At 40.2% G+C, this 13,794-nt stretch overlaps 1 long non-coding RNA gene across 1 annotated transcript in view; it reads left to right on the forward strand.

Annotated features, from left to right (window-relative positions):
- The window catches only part of LOC147913372 (uncharacterized), an 89,890-nt gene that overhangs the window by 35,494 nt on the left and 40,602 nt on the right, over positions 1-13,794 (forward strand). Inside the window, exon 2 of the long non-coding RNA XR_015548857.1 lies at positions 10,551-10,599. This is a non-coding gene — a long non-coding RNA (uncharacterized LOC147913372). The remainder of the gene's footprint in view (positions 1-10,550; positions 10,600-13,794) is intronic.

A 13,794-nucleotide genomic window follows, 5' to 3' on the forward strand; every position in this document is an offset into this window, starting at 1 on the left:
TAGTTACGGGTTAAATCAACCACCAGGGTGAGAATAAGCAGTGATGCACACACAAGTCAGCTAGGCTGATGAGAAGGATATCAGCGCTTATGAACTACTTCCACCTTACTTTTCTGGAGCTGCTAGTTCTTCACTTAGACTAATAGTTTCTCATTTTCCTTTGTTTACTTCCAGTTCTCCAAATCCATCCCTTTCTTCTTAGTTTCTGCTTACTTTTTGTTTTTATATCATATTCTACTGCTAATTGAATACCCTTCCTCTTTCAGACTTTAAATGCCGTTAAATTTCTTTTATGGGATCTTGTAAAATCATCTTATTTTTCTTCCTGGTTCTCCCTTTCTTCTCTGTAATCTTGTGGGACTCCTTCCTGGCGTGTCATACTTTTTACAGAATTACATTGATTGCAATTGTTTCTGAGCTTTGTATTTAGCAAAATTGTGCTTGAAATCAAACTACCACACTGTTAACTCCCCCCAAACTCAATGCTGCCTCTGAATCTGCCAATAAAGCTGTCTGGGAGCAGAGGGATGAGGCTGTGGTTTGTACTGAGCAGTCCCTGCTGAAATATTACTCGTTCCCTTCCTAATGGAGAACCATGCTCACCTTCTCTTTTCATGGAATAATACATTTCCTTACTAAGTGGTCTACAATCACTTGCAATCAACAAGGCAGAGTTAATGGATCTGAGATAAAGGGCTGTATAGGATGGTACAGTTCCCCTTCGTGTGCATAAGTATAAAGACAAATTCTGAATCAACTTTTAGGAAGATGAACAAAATTAGCTCCAATGAACTTGGATCAAAACATATGTTATTAGGAGAAAAAAATTTAAAATTCTAAAGGATTCAGTTGTCAAGCTGTGAATCTAAAACTCTCGTGAAAAAAAGTAGAATCAGAGTGTGACAGCTGGAAAAGGCCTGGAGACCATCTAGGGGCCCCCATTTTAAGGATGAGGCAATGAGGTGCTGCAGCAGGAAGGCTTGTTGCCCAAGTCACGTGGGGAATTATGATGGAGCCAGGAGTGGAGCCCAGCCCTGCCATTGCTCCCACTAAAGTCTGTTGGAGGTGCCAAAATCACTCTCCTAAAACTCACTGCTGCAGTAGGTTGTGCGGAAACCTTCTGAGACCTAGTGACTGTCCTCAAATTGATGGAAAGAAATTGGAGGATGTATTTTCCTAGTGTTTAGATTTCATAAAAGTATACTTAAAGTTAAAATTCAGACTGTCAAAATGTCTGTATAATTTCACCACGGTTCTGAGTCTTCTCAGTGTGTTTGTGGCCTGTTTTAGTATATTGTAGTAAAAGTACATTCAGGGGCCAGCCAGGTGGTGCAAGCTGTTAAGTGCACGTGCTCTGCTGCGGCAGCCAGGGATTCGCCGGTTCGGATCCCGGGCGCGCACCGACGCACCACTTGGCAAGCCATGCTGTGGTGGCATCCCACATAAAGTGGAGGAAGATGGGCATGGATGTTAGCCCAGGGCCAGTCTTCCTCAGCAAAAAGAGGAGGATTGGCAGATGTTAGCTCAGGGCCAATCTTCCTCACAAAAAAAGAAAAACAAAAACAAAACGTACATTCAGGTTTCCCTTATTATAAATGTGTTTTTTAAACAAAGTGGAGTTTGGGGTAGGGATGTTTTAATAGAAATATTTGGGACAAAATTCCACGTTTCCAAAGCATGACTTCAATCTAGAAAAAAGCAAATGTGTTGATCTTTCTTTTGGGTCTGATGTATCTGCTTAGGTCTTAGTCATAGTACAATATATGGAAAACTCATAGGAATTTGGCAAATGGAATGAAATGGAATGGTTATCTAAAGGAATGAGACATCTGGGCAAGAGCCCAACCACCTGGCTTCCTAAGATACACACACAGCCTCACGTGGAACAGCCGTTCCGTCCTGTGTGAGCGGTGAGCATGACTTTCATACACAGACTTATACACGAACTGTCTCTATTTTCCTGTAACTGAAACTAACGTTTGTCTTAAGCCCGCATTCTTCCTGAAGATAGAAAATCTAGTCAGTTCCGACTAAACCTAGCACCGCAAGAATTTTTCAGTCATTTTAGGATTTTCCCTGCCCTCTTCCTCCTACTTTGAAGGATGATGTAAGTTCCAGAGGCTTGTCTAGCATCACAGCCAGGGCAGAGGCAGCATATGGGGAAGGCACGAGATCTCTAGTTGTTCTCCGTCCTACAGTGGCTCCGGTGTGGAAAGCACTCCTGCCTGGGCTGTGGGTGTGGACCTCTCTGCACACTGAGCCTCCTGGGGCGAATGCGTCCCTGTCTCCCTGGGGGTGGTGGGGTGCACATGCTTGTCTTGACCAAGAGACACCCTTCCACATGTCCCCACATCAGACCACTGGCTTTTCTCTAAGGACATATTCCTGTTTCTCTGTCTTTATCCGCACTGTTCCCCCTATTTGTAAAGGTCTTCCCCACCCGAATAATCTTGTCTCAAAACATTCAATCTTGAAACAAATGGTAAGCTCTGGCCCCAGTGGCCCCTTGTGCTGCATGACCGCAGTCCGTCCAGGTGGGTCACAGCCCCCTCTGTGGTCCAGGCCTATGTAACCACCCAGAGCCTGTAAGCACTTGTGACTTGGGCCCTAACTACTAACTTGTATGTTCAGTTTTTAAATTGAACTTGCCACAAGACAAGGTGGAAAAAAATCTGACCAGGGTTATAATTATTACAAATAAAAGAAAAGTAAGAACAGGATGGAGAATTAAGAGGCCTGCCCCCAAGTCCTGGGGCTGCCACTTACCAGGCTGTGTGACTGGAGTGAGTGCCTCAGCTTCTCTGCCTCTGTTCCTCACTAGCACAGGGATGGAGTGGGATTAGGGTGGTGCAGGTCTCTTCCGATACTAAAATAAAGGGGAGACATCTTTCTGACCGGCCTCCCTTTTACTCTGAAGTCTTCCCTCAAACAGTGGTCCTCTCTGTGCCAGTGGACTTAATGCAGCTCCTCTCCACAATGCACCTCTGTGCTCAGGGAACAGTAATTCCCTCACCCCTGCACCCACTGCTGGTGTGAGTGTGCCTTTAAGAGGGGCTGAGGTGGGGAAGAAGAAAGAAGGAAAGGAAAGAGAAAGCAGTTTATCCACAAAAAGAAATTAAGAAGAAAAGATTTGTAAACAACTGGAAATCATTAGGGTTCATACTGTGAAATGAAATCAGCATTTTAAATCGCCTTCCCCTTATTCTACAACGTGTTGTACCTTTATACTTACTATGCTGATTGCTGGATACGTTATGTTAAAGCATATATATTTCTTGCTTTCAATCTATACGCACTTTAGGAGTTTTCATCTCCTAAAATAACTGATGATGGAAATGTCACCTCTTCTGAGAAACTCTGTGATCCCTCTGAGTCAGAAATAACCTCTTTCAGCTCTAAACCTCTTATTACACTTTATGTCTATCATGTCACTCACCACATACTTTGTATTTTGTTTATTTGTGCCCTTTTCTATTTTACCTTCTAGAATATAAGGTGCCTTGGAACAAAAGAGGATGTTTATTAAAGAATAGCCACAGAATCCAATGCATGGTAGTACTCAAAATATGTTTTCTGAATGAATAAAATGATGATTGTATTAGTCAGCTTTTGCTACGATAATGCTGTGTAAAAAAAAAAATCGGTGGCTTACCAACATTTATTTCTCCCTTGGAGGTCATGGACAGTCTGGGTGGCTCTGCTCCAGGCTGATGTTTGCTCAGTTCTTCTCCACGTGTCTTCCGCCCGGGACGCAGACTGAAGTGAAGTGACAACACTTCTATCCGGAATGCTCGCTTCCCACCATGGATAGTTATAAGAAGGAAACCTCAAAGCTTCTTCAAGCATCCACTTGGATCTAGCAGGAAGCACTACTTCCTTCACCACTTAGCCAAAGCAAGTCACCCAGCCAAACCCAACTTCCCTGGGAGACGTACTCCTCCTGGCGGTGGGGTCAGAGGAGGTAGGACAGGCTCAGAGGTGAGAGAGAACATGTGCTGAAACATTATGTAACCCACCACAAAGACCATGAAGGATATGGAATGGAACAGAAGCACAGCCACAGGAGAGACTCAGTGCTGCAGCAAAGGTACCGCCAAGCTGAGTAACCGCCCCGAAAAAGCTCCTTCACAGTACTTTTCCATCCTTATAAATGTTCTAGCTGGAGAGTTGTCATACATATAGCTCTAGCCTGCATGGAAAACATACACAGAGGAAGTAAAACCAGCTAGAGAATAACATGCAGGCTTTCCCCCAGGAGACTTAGGATGAACAGCTCTTTTCCATTTCAGACCCAGTCTTAGATAAGAAATGGATGAGGCAGTCTTAATGGAATGAAGTTCATTTAAAAATTTTTTTAACATCTTTATTGAGATATAATTCACGTATCATAAAATTCACCCATTTAAAGCATTCATTTCAATTCAATGGCTTTATTATATTGAAAGAATTGTGCAACCATCATCACAATCTAAATTTAGAATATTTTTGTCACCTCAGACAGAAACCCCAGACTCATTAGCAGTCTCTGCCTATTATACCCCCAGCCCTAGGCAACCACTAATCTACTTTCCGTCTCATTAGATTTCCACTGTGGGCATTTCATAGAAATGAAATCATCCACTATGTTGTCATTTGCAACCGGCTGCCTTCTTTCACCTAGCATATGTTTTCAAGGCTCATGCATGCTGTAGTATGTATCAGTACTTCATAATTTATGGCTGAATAATATTCCATTGTGTGGATTTTGTTTATCCATTCATCAATTGGTGGACATTTAGGTTGTTTTCACTTTTTGGCTATTATGAACATTCGTATATAGGTTTTTGTGTAAACATATGTTTCCATTTCTCTTGAGTGTATACCTAGGAGTGGAATTGCTGGGTCTTTTGGTAATTCTGTTTAACCTTTTGAAGAACTGCCAAACTATTTTCCAAAGCAGCGGCATCTCTTTATATTCATCAGCAATGTACAGGGTTCCCAATTTCTCCACATCCCCACCAACATTTGTTATTATCCGTCCTCTTGATTCTAGCATCCTAGTGATAGCTCATTGTAGTTTTGATTTGCATTTCCTAAATGGCTAATGATGTTGTGCATTTTTTCATGTGCTTATTGGCTATTTGTATATCTTTTTTAAAGAAATTTCTACTCAAAGTCTTTGCTCATTTTTTTTGTTGATGTTGAGGAAGGTGGGCCCTGAGCTAACATCTATTGCCAATCTTCCTCTTTTTGCTTGAGGAAAATTCACCTTGAGCTAACCTCTGTGCCAATCTTCCTCTATTTTGTATGTGGGTCACTGCCACAGCATGGCTGACAAGTGGTGTAGGTCCACACCCAGGATCCGAACCCACGAATCTGGGCCACCAAAGCGGAGCATGCTGGACTTATCCACTAAGCCACATGCCAGCCCCTGATCATTTTTTATTGGATTATTTCTTTGTTATTGAGTTTTTAGAGTTCTTTATATATTCTGGATAGCAGTCTCTCATCAGATAAGTGATTTGCAAATATTTTCTCCCATTCTATGGGTTGTTTTTTCACTTTCTTGATGGTTTCATAGAATGAAGTCCATTTTCCTTAGCTCTTAAGCGTTACTTCTTTCATGCCAATGCCTCTGCATTGCTTCCACTGTAATAAAACACTGGACTAGGGTGCTGAAAGCTATGACCTCACATGACTTTGTCCCCAAATCTTGACTTCTCTGTTCAGTTTGTCAGCATGAAGGAAGTTAAATTAGCACTGGCTGAGACTACCTCCTTAAACAGCAACAGCAATCACACTTCTGTTTGTGCACCAGCTACACTGGACCAGCCCTGGAAAATAAGTCAGCTCAGCTGTAGTTTGACCAGCAGCCCCGGGAGCAATGTCTGCTCTCTCTTAGGTAGAGCCCTTTCTACCTTAACTGGAGTTCAAGGTCACCAAAGCCTTTCAGCTTAAAGTAGAAGAATCCCTGCTAATTCTCCTCTGGGTCACATCACCATGAGAATTTGTTTTCTGTTGTGTTAAGAAATCATTTAACTCTTCACATTTAGTCCCAGATAATCTAATTAGGGAAGGCACAGTGCACATTGCAAGGCTTTAAATTGCAGTGGTTCAGAGGTACCCGAGAAAACTTCATTATTTCCAGTTAATGTTCCATGACCATACTCGCACATTCTCATTCCTCCGATCTAAAACCTAAAGACATGAAATGACCTAATTGAAAATGCTAAACCCATAAATTTCCAAGCTTGAATATGCCTTTACAAACCTGAAATCTCTTGAGAGCCCTTTGTCTCCAATATGCAAGAGGGCTTTGGTGTGCAAAGCCTGCTTTTAGTTTCAGGCAGTCTTTCAATTAGCAAATTGTAAGCTTGCATGGAGCTATTACAGGTCAGATATTCTTAAATTCATTAATAAAACTGACTGAAAGCACAGAGAATTTAGGAGCCATTAATGGAGCTCTCAGAGCTGTTAGATCTGCTGTGGACAGATTTACGGATGTTAGTTTCACCAGTTTCCTTTGCTTCCCAGTTTCCTTTTTTAACACATTGAAATTTATTTAAAAACATGAAGTTGTATGCAAATAACCAGACTCCATGACTCCAATCTCCGCCTCCATCTTCACATGCCTTCTTCCCTCTGTCTCTCTGACTGCGTGTTTCTCCTCTTCTCATAAGGAAGCTGATCATTGGATTGAAGGCCAATCCTAAATCCAGGATCATTTTATCTTGAGATCCTTAACTAACATCTGCAAATGTAATTCTGAGGTTCTGGATGGACATGAATACTTGGGGGACACTATTCAACCCACTACAGATACCCACTTTGTGCCGGGGGCTATTTGTGCTTGACTTTCCACCAATGAGCATTCCTCATTGCCACCCAGGTGGCAAAGTGATCCAGCTCCAAAACCCCACTTATCTGTATCACCCCACTCCTGATACCAACTTCACAGGTTGTGTTCTTTAGGAAGCAGACCCTGAGACACAGTTTAGCCTCCAGAATGTTTATTAGGGAATGCCCTTGGTACCTGCAAAAGGGAGCGGGAGGTCAAGCTACAACGGCCTCAGAGTTGTCCTGGGTTGGGCCAAAATGGTTGGTTGTTTACATATTCGCCTCTATCAGTCACTGGATATGGGCTGTCCTGGGACAGTCTTGACCTTGAATGAGGTGCCTCTTTGCAGCTGAGGTAATCCTTGGCAGGGCTAACGGCTGAAGAGAGCAAGAACCTCCTTCCTTCAAGGAGAGATTTGGGTGGTTTGTCACCATGTCCACCACAATACGCCAGAGGTGAGGGTAATGGGATGAAGATGGAATTAAAGCTTAATGAGCATCCTACGTGTTCCAAATTTTGAATCTCATGACATAGGACCCATTTTGGGCTCCACCAGCTCATGAGCACAGCCCACCAACCCTCAGTCAGGAGTAGTTCAATAGCTGAGCTAGGCTAGACATACAGCAGGAAAACCTCCGCAGAGTTAGAAAATGCAGCAGCTACCACTCTATAACTTGGGAATTAATATCGTTACTTTAGAGAATAATAAACTGATTGATATTCAGGAAAAGTTCATTGACTTGGCCCAAGTCATCTGGCTACGGAAACGAATATGAATTTTGTTAATTTTTCCTTTTTACTTGTTTTAAAAAATTATAAAATATACAATCATACATAAAACTATGGAGAATAATTTAACTAACACCCAAGTGCTCACCATCCAACTTTAAGAAGTCTTAACATTTTGTTGTGTTTACTTCAGATACTTCACTTAAAAAAAAAACCTTAATAAGCAGTTAAAGAAACCCCCTTTTACATCATTACTCTGACCTATGTCTCTCTCTTCTTTTATAAAAAGAAGTAATATCATGAATTTAGTGTTTATGATTCCTGTGATTTTTTTCCTTATACTACCTATTTATGTATCCATAAATAATATATAATATTACATTGCATGTTTTAAGCTTTATGTAAATAGATCGTACCAAATGTATCAATCTGCAACTTGCTTTTTTCACTCAAAATTATGTTTTGAGATTTAGTATGAATTTTAGCCATGTTGATACATATAACTCTATTTTAACTATTTCATAATATTTTATTCCATGAATATACCATATTTATATATGTATTCTTCTACTGATGGACATTTAGGTTGTTTCCAATTTTCACTTTTATGGACAATGCTCAATGAAATTCTTGTTTATGTCTCATGGTGCACGTGTGAATGAACTTGTGGGTGTATATTTAGAAATGGAGTTGTTGGCTTTCAGGATATGCGAATCAGGACCAGGGCCAGGCTAGTGAAGCACCTGGAGCACAGCCTTTCAGGAGGCCCCTCTCAGGTGCCCACCTACACTGTGTGACCCTGAGAGTGAGGCCTCCTTCAACATCTCGCCCTCGGCGCCTGGCTTGACTCACCTCGGTTGACCCTAAAGAGCAAACATCCTCAATGTTCATCAATATCGCCAAATTGCTCCTCACATGTTTGAACCAATTTACATTCTCATTGGCAATGTGTGAGAGTCCCAGTTATAGCACATTCTCGTTAAATTTAATGTCAGATTTTTTAATTTTTGCTAATCTGTTGGACCTGATCCAGTTAGTTTAATTTACATTTCACTTATTTCTAGTAAATTTGAGCACATTATCCTAAGTTTATTAACCATTCGGATTCCCTTTTTTGTGAATTGCCTTTCATATACTCTGCCTGTTTTTCTTTGTATTGCTTATATTTTCCTTCTTGGTTTATAAGTGTTCTTATGTTCTGGATCCTAATCCTTTTGTATTATATAGGTTGTAGATATTTCCTCGTAGTCTGTGTTTTGTCTTTTATAGTGTCTTTTGTTATACAAAAGTTTTACATTTTAATATACTCAAAATTGTGTATTGTAACCGTTGTTGATTGCATTTTTCTCTCTTCCCTAACCTGATGTCATAAAAGATATTTTCATAAAGTTTACGCTAAAGTTCAAAAATTTTGCTTTTTACATTTGTGTTTAATATACTTGAAATGTATTTTTGTGTATATTATAAAGTTTTCCACATAAATAATCAATTTCCATAAAGATAATCAGCAAAAAAGGTTTGAAGAGTATTCATAATTTTTGACTCAGGAATTACTTATTAAGATTTATCCCAAAGAAAGGAACAGAGATGTATGCAAAGATTTACTAGAATGGTGGAATTGCAGACAATCCAAATATTTAACAGTGGGAGAATGGGTGAAATAAATTTGATTACAGTTATATAATGCTATATAACTATTTAAAAAAACACATTTGAAGAAAATTTAATGACATGGAAAGAAGTTAATGATAGAGTCTTAAGTAGAAAAATATTAAAGCAGTTTAATATTATTTTGAAAAAAATGTAAATAGACACAAAATAAGCTGAAAAGTTATTTATTGAACTATTAATGGTTGTTATCTCTGGGGCATGAAATTATGGATGGATGACTTTATTTTCTTCTGTTTTCACATCTATATTTTCTACGTTTAATATATTTTACTTTTTAATAACAAAAATTTAAAGTTATTTTAAATAATCTTTCCAAGGATTGAGGTTGACAGAGCATTCCTGTGGTTTAATGAGGAATGAGTAGTCTTTGTTACCTGGTGCTGTGCTTAGAAGGATCGAAAGCCCGGCATCTTAATGACAGGACTGAAGTCAAGCATCCTTCCCCACAGTCCTCCATACCTACATGGCCACATTTGGGGGTTCACAAAACACGATTATCATAACTCTAGGTTATGGATGCAGAGGTCTGCTCAAACCACAAGGAGTCTCAAGGCTGTATCATAAGCACTTTTAATCCAGATTTATTTTGACACGAGTAGGAATCAAACTTGTGGTTTAACAACTGGAATTTAGTGAGCTCAATGTAAGCATTCTGGCGGTTATGAAAGCTGCCATCTCCTTTGAAAAGAGGCAGGAAGCCTCTCATCACATAGGGATGTCATATATGCTTTGAAGACACCTGCTGCTGAAACTGTGGTATAAGTAGGAAGTGCAAAATTTTCTCCCAGCCCAAATGAACCAGGTTTTCTCAAAAACCAAATAAAACCTGACCCTTGGTTAGATCTTTCTGAGAGATGCTTTACTTTTTTTCATCACCAGCAAGACACACATGCAGGATGCTTTGTGCAAAAAGCATAATCCTGAAAAATTAAAGATAAAATTTTAATTTTTTATATTTTGAAAAGTTTAAAAATCATCAAAAAGTACCAAGATTAATTTCATAGATACGTTGTACCCAGTGGTGTGCTGGTCAATGTTAGCAACTGACTCTCCAGAGGGGGAAAACCCACTGGTGATTTGTAGCATTTGCTGATTTCTGTGGTGTAACTACTTCACCATGGCCGGTTTCAGGCCCTCACAGTGATGCCAGCGAGTGTGCAGGTGGGAAGAGATGTGCGCAGTCCACTCTCCCGGTGTGACCCAGCTCCAGCACACCGCTGACTGTGCCCAACAACACGATGAACAGATGTTAACAAGTTTTGCATGACATTTTTTCACAAAAGAAATAAAACATTATGAATAATGTTGAAGTCCTCCTTGTTTCTTTCCACAGATCCATCTTCTACCTTCCTTCCCCAGAGACAACCACTGTTGAGAATCTGGTATGTATTCTTCCAGACTATGTTTTTACACTTTTACACGTATATATGTAGTCAAAACAATACATAGTTATGCATTGCGTATTTTGAATTTTACCTCATGCTATCATATTGTGCACAGTCTTCAACTTTCTTTTCTCTTCAATATTATGTTTTTGGAATTTATTTATATTGATATATATAGATGTAGTTCATCCATTTTAACTGCTGATAGTGCTCAATTATATGAAAATGTCACAACTTATTTATCCATCCTCTTATTAATGGACTTTCAGGTTGTTTCCAATTTTTGCTAATACAAGTGATGCTGTAACCACTCTGTAGACGTGTCTTGATATGTAAAGCTACTATATCTGGAAGTGAGAGGAATGGGTTGTAGGGGGTGCTCATTTTCTACTTTAGTAATATTGACAAATTGTTTTCCAAGTGGTTGTACCAATTTACACTTCTGGCAGAAGTATATGAGCGTTTCTCATTTTCCATATTCTTGCCAATTCTTAGTATATCAGACTTTTTAAATGTCACCAACCTTAGAGTATGAAATGATATCTTGTTTTAACTTGCATTTCCCAGATTACTAGTTAAGTTGAGCATTGTATTTATTAGGGTAAAGGCTAAGCTGCTGTGTAACAAATAAGCCCCCAGATGCAATAGTTTACATGAGAAAGACCTTTCTGTCTTGCATAACAATCGTACGTTGGGTGGTCCCGGCTGGTAAGGTGGCTCTTCTCCACACAGTTACTCAGGGATCCTTCCATGTGTCACACTACCACCCCTTGGGTCATTGTCCTTGTCTTCATGGTTGCAGTCGGGCTGTTGCCACATACCAACTTTTGGAAAAAGATTAGAGAACTTCTGGGAAAGCAACTTTCTTATAGGCAAATGAGGCAGACGTCACACACATCGCTTCCACTCACATGCCTTTGGCAAAACTTAGTGTCACAGATGCATAGGCACATCCTTAGGAGGCTGGGAAAGATAGTCCCTGGCTGGACAACCATGCATTCAGGAGGAGGGGAGGAAGCGGGGAATATCATTCCTTCGTAAGCAGTGTCTGTTGGTCCTCTGGGCTTCCTCTTCTGTGACTCAGCTGGTAATATGTTTAGTCCATTTTTATTTTGTTTGCTTTTTCTTCTTGATTATAGGAATTCTTTATATATTCTAGTTTGCCTATTGAATTTATACAATAAATTTGACCATTTAAAATGTACCAGTGTATATACATCAATAAAGATATTTTAAAATATTCTAGTGTGCATTTAAAAGTATTGGTTATTTAAACAAGTTGTATCATAGTCTCTTGATAAATTAAGATTCCTTTTATAAAATGAATAATTACCACCCATCCCAATTTTATTTTCCTGGAAATATGGAATCTCACCTACTCAGTTTCTTTTAAACGAGATAGACCTATATACTCTATTGACTTCTTAAAAATCACAGTCTTATGGCAAATTTTTTAGGCCAATACAAGTTACTCAAAGTTAAAACTTAGAAAAATGTGGTTTCTTAGATTCAATTGAACCTGCTGACACGTATGACATTGTGGTTAATTTTCTTAACCATTCTGAGTTTCAATTTTCTCAACTGCAAGGATGATAATATTTTCTCTGCCTACTATATGAGATTGTTATAAGGATCAAGCAAGATAATGGATAGAAAATGCTTGATAGAGTGCCAAGTTTACATAATTGTCAGGAATTAGAATTACAAGCAGGATTTTAGCAGCATGCATTAGACTTCATTTGAGGCCTCCTACACCTTGCTTCCAGTTTGCCCGACGTGCTCTATATACTGTCCACACAGACATTTCAGGGTCTGAGTTTCGATGGCCACTACTGTTTCTGAGCGTGTACTTGGAATAAGAGCCACACACTCAACCACATCTATGTGAGATCAGACTCTCCTGAGAGTTGCTTTTATTCAGAGCTGCTCTTTTCCTGATGGCAACCTGGAAGTCTGGCTTTCAGCCTGTTTCAAGAAATTCTCAGCTAAGCCTCATCACTTCAAGTTGTGCATTGAAGTTTCTTTTTATCACTGATTTGGGCCAACCCAGCTTGTCATTCATCACTGCCTTCCCTAGGGGCAGTTCTCGGTCTCCTAGAATTTTGCGTGCAGCCTGTGACACACAGTTACAGCCCACTGCAGTTAGGGAGCAGCACGTAAATGGTATCCCCGTGCCTCAGCCTGGTCCACCTGCTCCTTTCTCCCCAGTATCGGCTCCGGGACCTGCATAGTGGTCCTCAGGTGGGGCCAAGGGCAAAGAGGACTGGTGGAGGCAGAGAGCGCGAGAAACAAGAATGCCCTGGAATGTGATTTTTGCTTTATTAGTGATAAACCAACTTAAAAGAGTTAGAAAGGAGAATTTTAACTGTGTGTTGAAGAAGTGAGTATAGAGTAAAAGTGTCATTATTTTATTGATATACTTTAATTTTGTTTTAAAAATGAGAACAGCAGTGTTTTTGTGACAAAATGCAGGACAATTATTTTACACTGTGTAGCCTAAACCAGCAGAAGTAAGGTGTGCCCAGTGGGAAAGAGTATGTGAGCTAAGGTGACTATGTGGTGCCCCAGGTCAGGGAATTAGCAGAGTGAGGGTCTCTGTCTTCCCTCCTACCCAGGATGGAGTTAACATTCAGCCATTTAATAAGCGTTTGTTGAGCAACTCCTGTATGCCAAGAGACATCCTAGGTGCTGGGACACAGCAGAGGCTGAAAGAGGTGAGGTCCTGCTCTCCTGGAGCTTAAATTCGTAGGACACGGAGGAGGTGAAGGGGCAAGAGACAGACAAAGAGATACATGATAACTAAAATAGATAAATAAATATGAAAACGTTAGTTAGTGGAAAACGCTGTGTAAAGACTTAAAAAAGAGTGATGTGAAAGAGACTGGGGTCATCACTTTTCTGAAAAAGTCACATAGAAGCTGAGATCTGAAGGATAAGAAGGAGCAAATCACTTAACATTAAGTGGGAAGAGCACATAGGGTGGAAGGTTCAGCCAGCGCAAAGGACCAAAAGTAGGATGGAGTTTCACAGGTCCCAGTGGGACAAGGAAGAAGGCTAGTGGGCCTGGGGTGCAGTGTGAGGGCAGACAGTAAGGGGGTACATGTGAAAGGTCTGTCAGCTTCATGGGGAGCTCTGTCAGGCAGGGCCTGAATCACAAGTCCAAGGCTTAGTCCAGAATGGGGTCCACCTTGG

This window comes from Ceratotherium simum, chromosome 28 (genome assembly GCF_057802395.1).
Source record: "Ceratotherium simum simum isolate JZ-2026a chromosome 28, ASM5780239v1, whole genome shotgun sequence".
NCBI lineage: Eukaryota > Metazoa > Chordata > Mammalia > Perissodactyla > Rhinocerotidae > Ceratotherium > Ceratotherium simum.